We start from the raw sequence: 13,029 nt of genomic DNA on the forward strand, positions 1-13,029 counted from the left end.
CACTACATTTCTATTAAGGTCCTCTGAGTTGAAAGTCATTTCTGTAGCAGCTTTGAAAGTCAGTGGAGGGTTTTTTCTTCTTTAAAAGGTGTTTGAGTTTTTGCAGAAAGCCTTTCAGGAATCACTCTTGTAGGGTCATGTGACGTTCAATGATTTCACAGCATTTTTTGAACACTGATTTAGTTTATCGTAAAATGGAAGAAGACGGATATCAATGTTGAAATGTTGATGACGAGTTTTCACATAAACAAAATTGATTATGCTTAAACACTTGGAGAATATCAGATGTGTATCAGTGTATTGGATCCGTGCATTTGGCCTTAAAGTGACAGAAGCTTTGTAACTTGTATACAAGTATTTAAATGAGTTTAAGTTAGCCGTATGCTGTATGGTTAGTATGTTGGATGGAGCGTCACTGACTAGCTTAAACCATGATGGCATAATGTGAATTTATACAACAATAAAATAATGTCTTGATATAAAAAAGGAAATTTACTTTTGATACTTAAGTACTTTTGAAAACAAATACTTCTGTACTTAAGTAAAAATACGTTTTTATCACTTTCACTTGTATTGGAGTAATATTTGACGAATAGTACTGTTACTTTTACTCAAGTAATGAAGTTGTGTACTTTGTCCACTCTGGTGTTGGTCATCGTCCAGCTCTCAGCATTAAGTCAAAGTTGAGCGAGATGTTTCTGCTTTTAGACTGAGAGTCCGTGGAGACTGTACTCTTCCTAGTAGGGCTCTTGAAAACAGATATCTTGACAACAAATGATGAAATCCGTCCTTTATTTACTGATCTTCCATGTTATGAATCCCTTGCTGTAATTCCAGCTCTACTGTAAGTCTTCTTAGAAGTCGTTGAGAACAGGCAGTGAACATGTAGTTTTACTGATTTGCAGATTAAATGGAAACAAAGGTCTAAAAATTGTGCTTGTGTTCTGTGTAACTTCTGGTTTCCTTTATGCATTATTTACATTTTGGTGTCAGCCAGAGGGGTTTTCAAACGGATCCCCAAAAGTATTCCTATTAACTCTTTCCCCGCCAGCGTAAAAAATAAAAAGTTGCTAGTCACCCTCAGGGTTTTTGACCATTTTCACAAAAATGTAATTGCCCATAGAATATTTAGTTTTATGAATATCTGAGCATGCATCATTTATCAAAATAAAAAGTTTTCTTTATAAAAAAAAAAAAAGTTTTATTCTAGCTTCATGCATTCATTTTTTGTCAACACTTGAATATGGTTAAGTTTCATAAAAAGAGCAACATTTTGAACAAAAACCTGAGAAAATCACATTTTTGTGAAAGATCAGATCAATTTAAATCATTATCTTTTAAATTTCAATTTACCATATTAATACAACGGCCCGGTCCTGCAGATTTGCGTTATACAACATTAGGAAGATTAGACCCTTCCTATCAGAGCAGGCCACACATCTCCTGTTCTCTCCAGACTGGACTATTGTAATGCTCTTTTAGCTGGCCTTCCAGCGTGAACTATCAAACCTTTGCATCTGATCCAGAAGGCAGCGGCGAGTGTTGATCTTCAATCAGCTGAAGAAAGCCCACGTCACGCCTCTCTTCATCAGACTGCACTGGCTGCCAATAGCCTGGCCGTATCAAATTCAAGGCACTGGTGCTCGCCTACAAGACAAGCACTGGCTCTGGACCAATATACCTAGATTCGCTTATTCAGACGTATGCGTCCTCCAGAAGCTTGCGTTCTGCAAGTGAATGACGCATCATGGTGCAATCCCAATTCCAAAAGAGGCTCAAACTCACCCTCACTGACCTTTTCCTGGACCATTCCCACTTGGTGGAGCGACCTGCCTATCTCAGTTCGAGCAGCCGAGGCTGTAGCCATTTTCAAAAAAAACATCTAAAGACACTTGACCAATTAAGACGAGCACACACCTGTTCTATGCATTTTCGTTTACTTAAAAAAACCCCATGTTGTACTAGGGCTGTGCTATATATAGAAATTATCGAAATATCCCAAATGTACATATTGCAATGGTAAGCAATATCTGAATGATTTTAATAGGGTACTTCAACATTGTGAAAAGCGAAAGTTTTAGGTCAACGCATAGAGCAGAGAATAGACTGGTCACACGACTGGTACTTATGGGACTTGTTTGACGTTAAAAAATAGTTATTAAACGCAATCATTTGTGAAAAACAATAACTTGCAGTCTTGCGTTGTCTGACTGACACGCACACACACGCACGCACACACACACACACACACACACACACACACACACACACACACACACACACACACACACACACACACACACACACACACACACACACACACACACACCGAAATGTGAACGATTTGTGACATAAATGTTTGCTAAAAAACTGCTGGTCACTTTTCCCACGAATTGTTTCATTCTCAGTTTTTACATTTTTAAAAAATGTGATTTAAATATATTTTACACACTAATAGCAATATGGTATCGCATATCGAATATCGCATTATTTAACAAGACATTGCATGTCTCATTTTCGAACTGAGTCTTGTTACAGCACTTTATGCCGTTGCTTTTATTTCTCTCTTTTGTAAGTTGCTTCGGATCAAAGCGTCTGCTAAATGATTAAACTCAAACTTGAGGGTGACTAAATGATGACAGAATTTTTTGGTGAACAATCCCTTTAGTTTCCCACAGCTCTGTAATTGCTTCAGAATATTTATTGTGAGAGATATTTTAGTTAATTTTTACTACTGAGTTTTAGATGGAAATAGTTGGCTGCTCTCCCCCATGTTACATGTTTTTTTCCTTTACATTGGTTGTTTTTGCGGGTGGAAATCCTGATCATCAGCCCTCACACAATATTGGCCCATTGTTAGGAAAGAGAATGATCTTACATTTTGGCTCGACTCCACTGGGCTTCCAGTAAACTCATTTTTAGAGGTTCTTTATATCTGTGACAACCGGCCACCCAAAATAGAGTTACGACTTTTGAATGTCTTCGCTAAATAACAGGAAAGAAATGGTATTGTTATTCCAGTAATCTGATGTTCTACATAATTTGCTCATCATAGTCATCACTAAAGCCACAGCACCATCTTTGTCAAGATCGGGTTGTTCAAAAGGTCTGCTCCGATGTCCTACAACGCCAGTCTTGCTATGTTACATAATCTAATTGAAACCAGTTAGTGCTTAAAAATAGCCAAAGGAACAGAAACACCCTACAACCAGAGAAAAATACGAGACTTTCAATAGTTTTATGGCACTGCCCTTTTCTTTAGTAACGACTCTCTTGAGAGGTTCTTTTGAAATGGTTAAGAACAGATCTGCATTTCTCCAACTCTGTGAAGTCTTCTCAGGCGGCGTTCGCTTTCTTTCTGCTGATTATGAATGAGCTGTCATTCTCTCTCGGTTTGTCTTTTCCTCCATGACACAGTGATTTACTGATCTCTCCTCTCATGTTCCCTCTCTTTTGCTGAGTCACGGCGTGTATTTAAAGACCTGCAGTCAGAGGCCGGAGCGATATAACGGGATTCGCTTACACCTCGTGAAGTGAATATTACAAGTAGATGATCTAAAGCAGGACAAACGGTGTGGCCAGCTGTGCTACTCTTAACATTTAGCAAAAACCAAAAAGCCCAAACTAGGACAGAGATGAGAGGCTGGCGTTACGATTTTAGATCTGCCGTCTTTAATGTACACACTTAAGCTTCCAGATCTCTTACAATACTCCTGTTCTTCTCACTGCAGTACAGGAATCGGCTCTTCTGTTCAGTGACCGGAGATTATCTTGACCAGCTGTTTCTGGTCAGTACGATTCCCTAAAGGGTTAGTTCACCCAAAAATGAGAATGTGATGTTTATCTGCTGACCCCCAGGGCACCCAACATGTAGGTGTGTTTTTCTTCAGGAGAACACAAATGAAGATTTTTAACTCCAGCCGTTGCCGTATAATGCATGTCAATGATTTTTATATATATATATATATATGAGAGTAAAAAACACAGAAATACGAATCCATATTAAACCCTGCGGCTCGTGATGATACATTGATGTCTTAAAACATGTGCAAAAAAACCCGAACAGTATTTATTTATTTTTACCTCATAGCAGACAAACCTTATCTAGTATTCCCATCCGTCATACTTCCGTCGAAGAAGGTCAAAACCCTGCGCGATCATAGATATAGATGCCTCATTAGTGTATGCGTGGATCAGTCGAATGAGGCATCTATGTACATATTTCTATGCCGGGTTTTGACCTTCTCTGGCGGAAGTAATGACGGATGGGAACGTTAGATAAGATTTGTCTGCTATAAGGTAAAAAAATAACAAATACTGTTGGGTTTCTCGCAGAAACCAATCGTTTCGGGTTTTCAGACATCAATGTATCATCACGAGCCGCAGGGTTTAATATGGATTAGTATGTCTGTGTTTTTTACTCTCATAGTGGCTCTCATATAAAAAAAACATTGACATGCATTATACGAGCAACGGGTGGAGTTAAAAATCTTCATTTGTGTTCTACTGAAGAAACAAGAACACCTACATGTTGGGTGCCCTGGGGGTCAGCAGATAAACATCACATTCTCATTTTTGGGATGAACTAACCCTTTAAAAATGAGTCGGCCCCTTCCCTTTCTTTCTTTAGCCTTTTAGTTCATTCTGTCTCTTTAAACTAAATTAGATTTTCATTCTTGGCCCACTTCCTCAAGCACAGCAGAGACGTCAAGGAGAGTGAAAGAGAGAGGAATGAAGCTATGCTTAGAGAAAAGTGAAAACATTCATAGTTTATAAATACTTATTGTGTGTCTCCATTAAGTAAGAGCGCTTAAACAATCAAGGACTTTGAAGATTCCTAGACTCTGAAAAAATGCCCAACTATGCCAGGTCCCAACCCAGAAGGCCTCGTGCCAGTGCGGCTTTAACGCACGTTTACCGTAAACAGGCTGGAATCCTGGCGTCTGTGTGAACAATGCGCTGACTTGGCTGCCAAAACCGTAACCCTGTGTTTATGACCAAACCCACTTCAGAAGCGAGGCTCGGTATTGTGTAATAGCACCATTGGCTTTACAGCTGAGCAATTATGGAATAACTGGAGTAAAATGTACCTTTGAAACCCAGTGGCCTCTGACGGACGGTTTACTGTAGGTGTAGGATTCTTGTGTGGTCAGTCTGGCTGGTTCTGCCATACTGTAAAAAAATATTGTTGGTTTAACTTAAAAAAGTAAAATGTTGAGTTTATTGAAATTAAAAACTTGAGTTGATACAATGAAGGAAATTAGTTTAATAAATACAAACTCAAAATATGATTGAACTACATAAAAAATGTGATAAATCATGAAAATAGCACGATTTGGCTGCGCCATTACAAATAAAACACACAATATGCTTACAAAATCTTTTAATATTTTAATCACTGTTGTCGATTCTCAAAACATTTTCATTGTATAAACTCTTTTTTTTTTATTTCAATGAACTCAACATTTTAAGGCAACCAGGTTACTTATTTTTTTACTTATTTTTTTCAGGGCAGGTTCTGCTGTGTCCAGTCAGTGTGGGAGTCATAATGTACTGGCATGTTTTTCTACAACTGCGCAACTCTGACGTAGTTCTAGGTCTTGACCACATTGCATTTGCTTAGCACAAAGACGTACAGCCTGCTACAGCAAAACAACCAGAAGAAATAGTCACTACCAAGCAGATATATCATATATAAGTCATAAAGGGCACGGGTATATTTGTGACAATAGCCAACAATACATTGTATGGGTCAAAAGGATCTTTTATTATTTATTTTATGCCAAAAATTATTCAGATATTTGGTAAAGCTCATGTTCCATGAAGATGTTTTGTAAATTTCCTACCATAAATATATAAAATATGTATTATTATTAGTAATATGCATTGATGAGGACTTTATTTGAACAACTTTAAAGAAGATTTTCTCAATATTTAGATTTGTTTGCACAGTCAGATTTTTTTGTCATATCCTTAAAAAGCAGACATCAATGAAAAGCTTATTTACCGTATTCAGCTTTCAGATGAGGTCTAATTCTCCATTTAAAAAAATGTACCCTTATGACATATAAGATATATTTGAACTTGCATTAATTATTATGAGAGAAATAATGTTGAAAAAGTTGTAACTGATGTAGGAGCATAAGCGTTTTGTACTGTGAGAGGCGTTACACTTTTTTTGTGAGATGAATACGAAAGGTAGTCTGGTGAAATTAGATATTAGATATCTAGTGTTGCAAAGGGCCGTTTAATTTCTGGAAATTTTCCATGGGAACAATAATAAAAAATGTAAATACTTCAATTTGGAAATTTAACAGGAATCTATAGGAATTTGAGAATTTATAGGATTAAATTGGAAATTTTGGGAAATGTATATAATTATCTGTATCATATATAAATATGAACATTTTGTTTGGTCAGACATGTTGTTTATTTATAAAAAGTAATTTTTGAACGCTTGTGTAGTTACAAAAGGTTTCTATTTTAAATGAATCCCAATGCATGCAGGGTGTGTGTCCTCAATGACCCCGCAGCAAATGGTGTGCTGTGTGTGTGTGTGTGTGTGTGTGTGATTGAGGAACGTGCAGGGTAGAAATTAAACACAGTGCATTTAATCTGGTTGTTTTAATCAAGATTATGATGCAAGCTTTTTTTTTTGAAAGCACATTTAAGGTCCCTGTGATAGGCTGACCTGTGATTTAGCAAATTCCAGGTTCATTCCCATTAATTCCCATATATAACTGTTAATTAACTGCAAATTTCCAACCTTGAAAATTCCTGGAATTTTGTTACCCTCTTTATAACGTGTTAAAGGTGGGGGAAGTGATATCTGGTAACCGTTGTTGATATTTCAAATCACCAAACCCCGCCCGATTTTGATAGCTCCGCACCACACATACGTAACCCAGGCAATGAATTTAGATGCTCCATACGGTGTGGAAATGAACGGGTCTTTATCATCACTGAAGGGAGCGACAATACGAGCAAATGGACAAACAAGCGAACATGACACACAAGCATATTCAAGCAAAAGCCAGCATATATTAGGTCTTTCTTGGCTAATGTCTGTCCTGTGTGACTTGTGTGTTTTGAACCATAGACACGCCCCTTACCTGCTGATTGGCCACAAGTTTATTACACTCGGCCTGAGTCCTTTTTCTAAAATGGTTTTGAAACAACACTTACCCCACCTTTAAATAGTTATATTACTTCGAAAAACGCTTCGCCTCAGAAGGCGCCGTGGACCCCGGAGCCGTGTGGAGCACTTTTATAATAGATGGATGCACTATTTTAATCTTTTCAAATTAACATCTTTTCTAATGGGTGTATATACCAAATTAAGGGCTCTTTTACGTCTTTGTGCGCTCAAATGGTTTAAAATAGCTTGACTTAAAAGTTTAAACTGGCAGAACCTAAAACGTGCAAAGGATAAACGTTCAATCTATGATGCTTTGCAATTATGCGCGATACACACATCGTGCAATATATTGTGCAGCCCTAGTCTAGAGTCTAGTTTTCCTTACTCGTCCTATCCACGAATAAACTATCCGGTTGTTTATTATACAAGTGCCATGTATCGCAATTTTTTTTTTTTTTTTAACAGTCTTTAGGTGCGTTTAATCGGTTTAAAAGTCCAATCCAAATGCAAATGCTTCACACTCTTAAAAATTCTGGGTAAAAAACAACCAAATGTTGAGTCAAATATGGACTAACCCAGCAATTGGGTTGTTTTAACCCAGCCATTGGGTTGTCTTAAGCAAATATTTAACCCAACCGCAGGATTAAAACCACCCAATCGCTGCATCAAAACAACCCAATTGCTGGGTTAGTCTATATTTGACCCAACATTGGGTTAAAACAACAGCATTTTTTAGAGTGCATATAAACACCGCAATTGGAGTGTGCGTCATTTACGCAAAAAAATGCTGGGTTGTTTTAACCCAATGTTGGGTCAAATATGGACTAACCCAGCTATTGGGTTGTTTCAATTATTTAAATCCTGCGGTTGGGTTAAATATTTCCTTAAAACAACCCAATCACTGGGTTAAAGCAACCCAACTGCTGGGTTAGTCCATATTTGACCCAACATTGGATTGTTTTGTTCTAAAAAATGTTTAGTGTTGTGATGTGACACAGAAGAGCACACACTGCGCTCACACCAGGCTATAATGTTGACAAGAGAGGAAAGATTGTAGATATTCAATATTTGAATACATTTGCTTGATATTTGATATCCGTTCAAATTAGATTTTTCTCAAAAATGCCAGCCCTAATCAGTGACTGTCCACCATGGGGTCACAGAGGTCTGACAGACTGGAAAGATCATCACACAGAAGGATGAACCGTCGCATCTGCTCCAGCCAATAGGAGACGAGCGCAATTGCTTAAGGGCTAATTTTGTTGTTTGTAGCTCAGCATGTGAGTAACCAAGACCAAAAAGAAGAGCTCTGTCCCAACACCCCTTAGGCCGAGAGGGCACCTGTTGTGCTGGAAGTCCATCGAGGTCTAATTTATGAAGCGCAGCTGTAGCCGGCAGTGACTTGTGTTGACCTCTGCTGGATGGCTGCACTTCTGTCACAGAGTCAAAGCCGTTCGTGGCTCACTTTGAGTTCGGTCACATTTCTAGTCTTAAGTTACTTGTATTTCTTGTCATACCACATTGGAAGATGTCATGCCACGTGCTTCACAGGTCTTGACATTTAATTTAGCGAATCAGCCCTCTCTCGGTTCATTTGGATGATTTGTATGCAAGTTAATTAGCTTGATTAAAACCAGAGCATTCTCAGTAGTAACTGAGTTATGGTCTGGCAAAGCTTCATAGACAAATCATTTCCAAAGAGGCGTCACCAACGGACGATGACGTTTGCAGAGCCACGGAGAAACATCCGAGACACCAATTCTCTGTTCGTGATTTCGAGGAAGATAGTTACTTATTTATTTATTTACAATTTTTACATGATTGCCAGATCTAGTGTGAGGAAGTGAGCACTGAAAGGCCAGATCCAGAGTCCAGAGGTGTGTGTGTGTGTGTGTGATGCAATGACGTGTTGACGTCATCGATTACGTCGACTACAAAAATACGTCGCTGTGCGTGAAATGCGTCGATGCGTCACACTGTTTGTTTACATCTTGCATAATGGCATACAGGGAATGGAGAAAGTTGCATTCTATCACAAAAACAGAGACCACTGTTGTCAAAAGTATGGGAATACTTTAAACAGAGGACAAATAAAATGGCCCTTTGTTCTCTTTGCAAAACCGATATGGTGTACCACGGCAGCACAACTGCGATGCGCGAGCACCTCAGAGGAAAACATCTCGGCGCTCTCCGGTGTTGCGGTTTAACTGGTTTCCGTGTGATCTGGTGACCAACTTCCTGGTTCAGGTCTGATATTCTTGCGCTTGCGGCATTCTGAAAAGTTGAGATGTTTTTAACTCGATGCGGTGCGGACACGCCTGGAAAAAACGAGCGCGTCGCTTCCATTATGAGCGGGCTTATCGCGCGCCTACATTGGAAATAATGAACTTGAGCGCGCAAAAGACGTGACATGTGAACGGCCCCTTAAAAGACAGCGCACCGCAAGACAACAGTCACAAACCACCGAGCTACCCCGAATCAGCTCCAGATCTCTGGAAACCATGCTAAACCATAGCAGAACCCTGACTACACTTAATGGTTTGTGATGCTAAAGAACATTTCATGACGTCTCAGACAACTGTAAATGTATGGCTACTGTGGTTTAATTATAAACGCTATCATAAACTCATATTTAGCATAGTAAAATAATTTTCCTTGCCTCTTTATTATTTTATACTGTAAAAACTTCAACCACATTGGTTGAAAATGAATCATCCAAAGGATTCATGAGCTAATTACAAAAAAGAACATTAGATTAATTGTTTATTGCAATAAAAATAATCGTTAGATTAGTTGATTAATCAGAAAAATAATCGTTAGATAAGTCGACAGAAAAAATAATCGTTAGTTGCAGCTCTAGATCACACTCCTCATCCTCCTCATCACAGTAGCCGGTGTAATCCACATCTGGGAGCCGAGTGTTGTTCTTTGTTCGGGTTTTATTGAAAAGGAAAATTTTAAATCGAACGAGTGATGTTATACAGCGGCATCCTGCTTCCCCGTCACTGCGCTGTCGACATCAGTGTTGGGTGTAACTAGTTAATAAGTAATTAGTTACTGTAATTTTGAAAAAGAGAAATAAGGGATTACTCGTATTTTTTGTGTAATTAATTACAGTTACTTCACAAGTAATTGAACTAAATACTGTGTTTAGACTTTAGAACAGGGGTCTCAAACTCAAATTACCCGGGGGCCACTGGAAGTAGACTCTGGGTCATGCTGGGCCGCATCAACCGCCCCCCTCCCCCCCCTCCCCCCAAAAAGAGCACAACTTATCCAATCTTTATTATTAAGAGTTCTTCAACATGAATGTTTGGTCAAGTTTCTTCTGAACTTGAACATTACTTTCTGAACATGAATGGGTCATATAGGCTTCTCTTGCCTACTCGTGTTTTTTTTATTTATATTGCCAATATTTTTGAGATTTTTGGATCTGATTATCCTTTGTCCTTCGCACCTATCTATTACCAACAGTTATGTGATGGTAATTGTGTACTAATAAATATGGCCAATATAAATTAAATCATTATGTAATGCTGAAATAATAAATGTTTTTATTTTTATTTAAAATAATAGACTAATTCAAAGCAAGGCCATAATCAGGTCAAACAGAACAGTGAACGAAATTCTAGGTCTAATTCTAGTTGGGAAATAATCAATTTGGCACTATTTGCAAACAATATTTGCATTAATTGTCGTCAAATATATTATTAGTCCCGAGATTATTCGCATGAGTGAATAAATACGTACATCGGCTGCTTATATTTGAGTTCCTCACTGGTCTAACAGAAGACTTTTAGTAAATCGTCTCAAATGTTCAGAGTTCTAATCCGCTCAGTTTTCTTCAAATGTTCATCAATGGTTGTATATTAAGAGCATGGACACGTTGCATTTTGTGTGCATTTGTGTGTGTGCAATTTAGTTTTGTGATTTCACCAGAAAGAATAGTCTCTCTCCGCAACGGCATTACGCAATATATTGAAGCGCTCGTGTGTGTGTGTGTGTGTGAAGACTGCGCGCGAGCGAGCGTGTGCGCGGAACAAAAGAGAATGTATATCCCGCCTACTTTGATTTGATTGGCCATTTGAGCGCCGTTAAACCACATTTATTTCGACTGTCTGATTAGCCTCTGTTCATGTCAATCACGAGGTGTCAACCAATTATACTGCACGAGAGAGAGCTGAGCTAACTCTCATATACACACACACGAAGTGAGGCATAAAGCGCGGCACAGGCACACGCAACGACTCCGCCAAAAATGGTTTTCAGAGCAACGCGCGGGCCACACTAACACTAAACTTTGATGTCAAGTAGGGGGCCACAAAATATCATCCTGTGGGCCGCAAGTGGTCCGCGGGCCGGGAGTTTGAGACCCCTGCTTTAGAACAATTATATATAATACAATAGTGGAATTAACATCAAAATTTAAAGTCTAACTTTAAAATGCATGTTTTTTATGTATCCGTCTTACATTTGTAATACTCTGATCAGTTAATAATAATAATTTATGTAGTTTTATATTATGTATTTGAATGAATTAAGAGCCGTTTTATGTCTATCCTTGAATCGTTTAACTCGAGGTTGATTATAGGATTTGGAAAGTAATAAGTAATTAAACACTTTTTGGAGAGCGTAATCTGTACAGTAATCTAATTACACTATTGAAGATGTAATTAATTACTTTTTTAGACTAACTTACCCAACAGTGGTCGTCATCGTGTAAAGCCCAACGTTTCTGATTGGTGCCGTGATTTCGACGGATTAGAAATGGGTTTTGAATGAGCTCTTTGCTAGACTACTTGCAGAGCAAATCTAAATTTGCCGGAAGTTGTCTTGGTTTTTTGAGGCTAGAAGTTAATATAATTTGCATCGCTTCATAATTCAATCTCTGCTGTGATAAACTGAAGATATGAGCATTTCCTGCACTTATCTTGATGGGAAAGATGGCAAAAATGTTTTGAGTTTGGAAAAATATTGAATAAATGGACCCTAGTTCGATTTAAGTGTGAACCCCATACTGTACTTGACTATTTAACGCAAAACCACTGATATAAAACCAGCAAAACAGAGAAAAGGTTTAGGGACGGAAGTGGGGGTAAATGAGTTTCCTTCCACTCGGCGATGTTTATAGAGGGCTTTTTCCTCTTTTATTTCTTGAAAAGGCGTCTGTGTGGATTTGTGAGACATGCTGGAACAGAGATGTGATTGTATAGAGGTAGGTTCGAGCGTCCTTTCTCTCCTAATGCCAGCTAAGATGAATATTAGTGTCCAGGAGCCAACACACATCCAGTCTGTTTATATAAACTCTGTTGTCCTTCTGTTCTTTCTCTGTTCTCTCGCTAACTCACACACAGAGTCTATTCATACAAGCCCTCACACATACACACACACACACAGGCGCTATTTATGCGCTCTTACACTTATGGCTCACACCGCACGCAAAACACTCTTCTGTCAGATATCAGTACCATTCAGAAATACATTGAGCATGTGTATGTACAGTCAAACCAACATTCATTCAGACACCTTCAACATTTCTCACATCATCACACTTTATTCACTATAGTTTTGAATATGGTAATAAAATATGACAAGAACTGTCAGAACAAACTCATCTTGATATGTCAGATAATCAGGGATGTGGATTACAATCAACCAATCAGCTGTTACATTTAACGACACAATTAGATAATACCAGTTTAGCTCAACCAATGACCAAGAAAAGCTTCCTTTATTTCAGTCTGTGGTGTCAAAGATCACATTAGCAATTAAAGAAAAAACACTTCCGCAAAACATGCTCAGCTCAAACTGTCCGAATCATTTTGGTCCAAAATCTTCATTATTTTTACTGGTAGTCACTTTATAAAGAATTGTTGGGTATAATATGTCAC

The 13,029-nt window shown here is 38.3% G+C and overlaps 1 protein-coding gene and 1 long non-coding RNA gene across 7 annotated transcripts in view; one reads left to right on the plus strand and one right to left on the minus strand.

The window, feature by feature from the left end:
• The window catches only part of si:dkey-154p10.3 (PX domain-containing protein 1), a 450,183-nt gene that overhangs the window by 356,491 nt on the left and 80,663 nt on the right, over positions 1-13,029 (minus strand). The gene's annotated exons all lie outside the window — the stretch shown is intronic.
• Positions 1-13,029, plus strand: part of LOC137089953 (uncharacterized) — a 120,058-nt gene that overhangs the window by 22,539 nt on the left and 84,490 nt on the right. The window lies entirely within an intron of this gene.

The sequence above is a fragment of the Pseudorasbora parva genome, chromosome 9 (assembly GCF_024679245.1).
Source record: "Pseudorasbora parva isolate DD20220531a chromosome 9, ASM2467924v1, whole genome shotgun sequence".
Classification (NCBI taxonomy): Eukaryota; Metazoa; Chordata; class Actinopteri; order Cypriniformes; family Gobionidae; genus Pseudorasbora; species Pseudorasbora parva.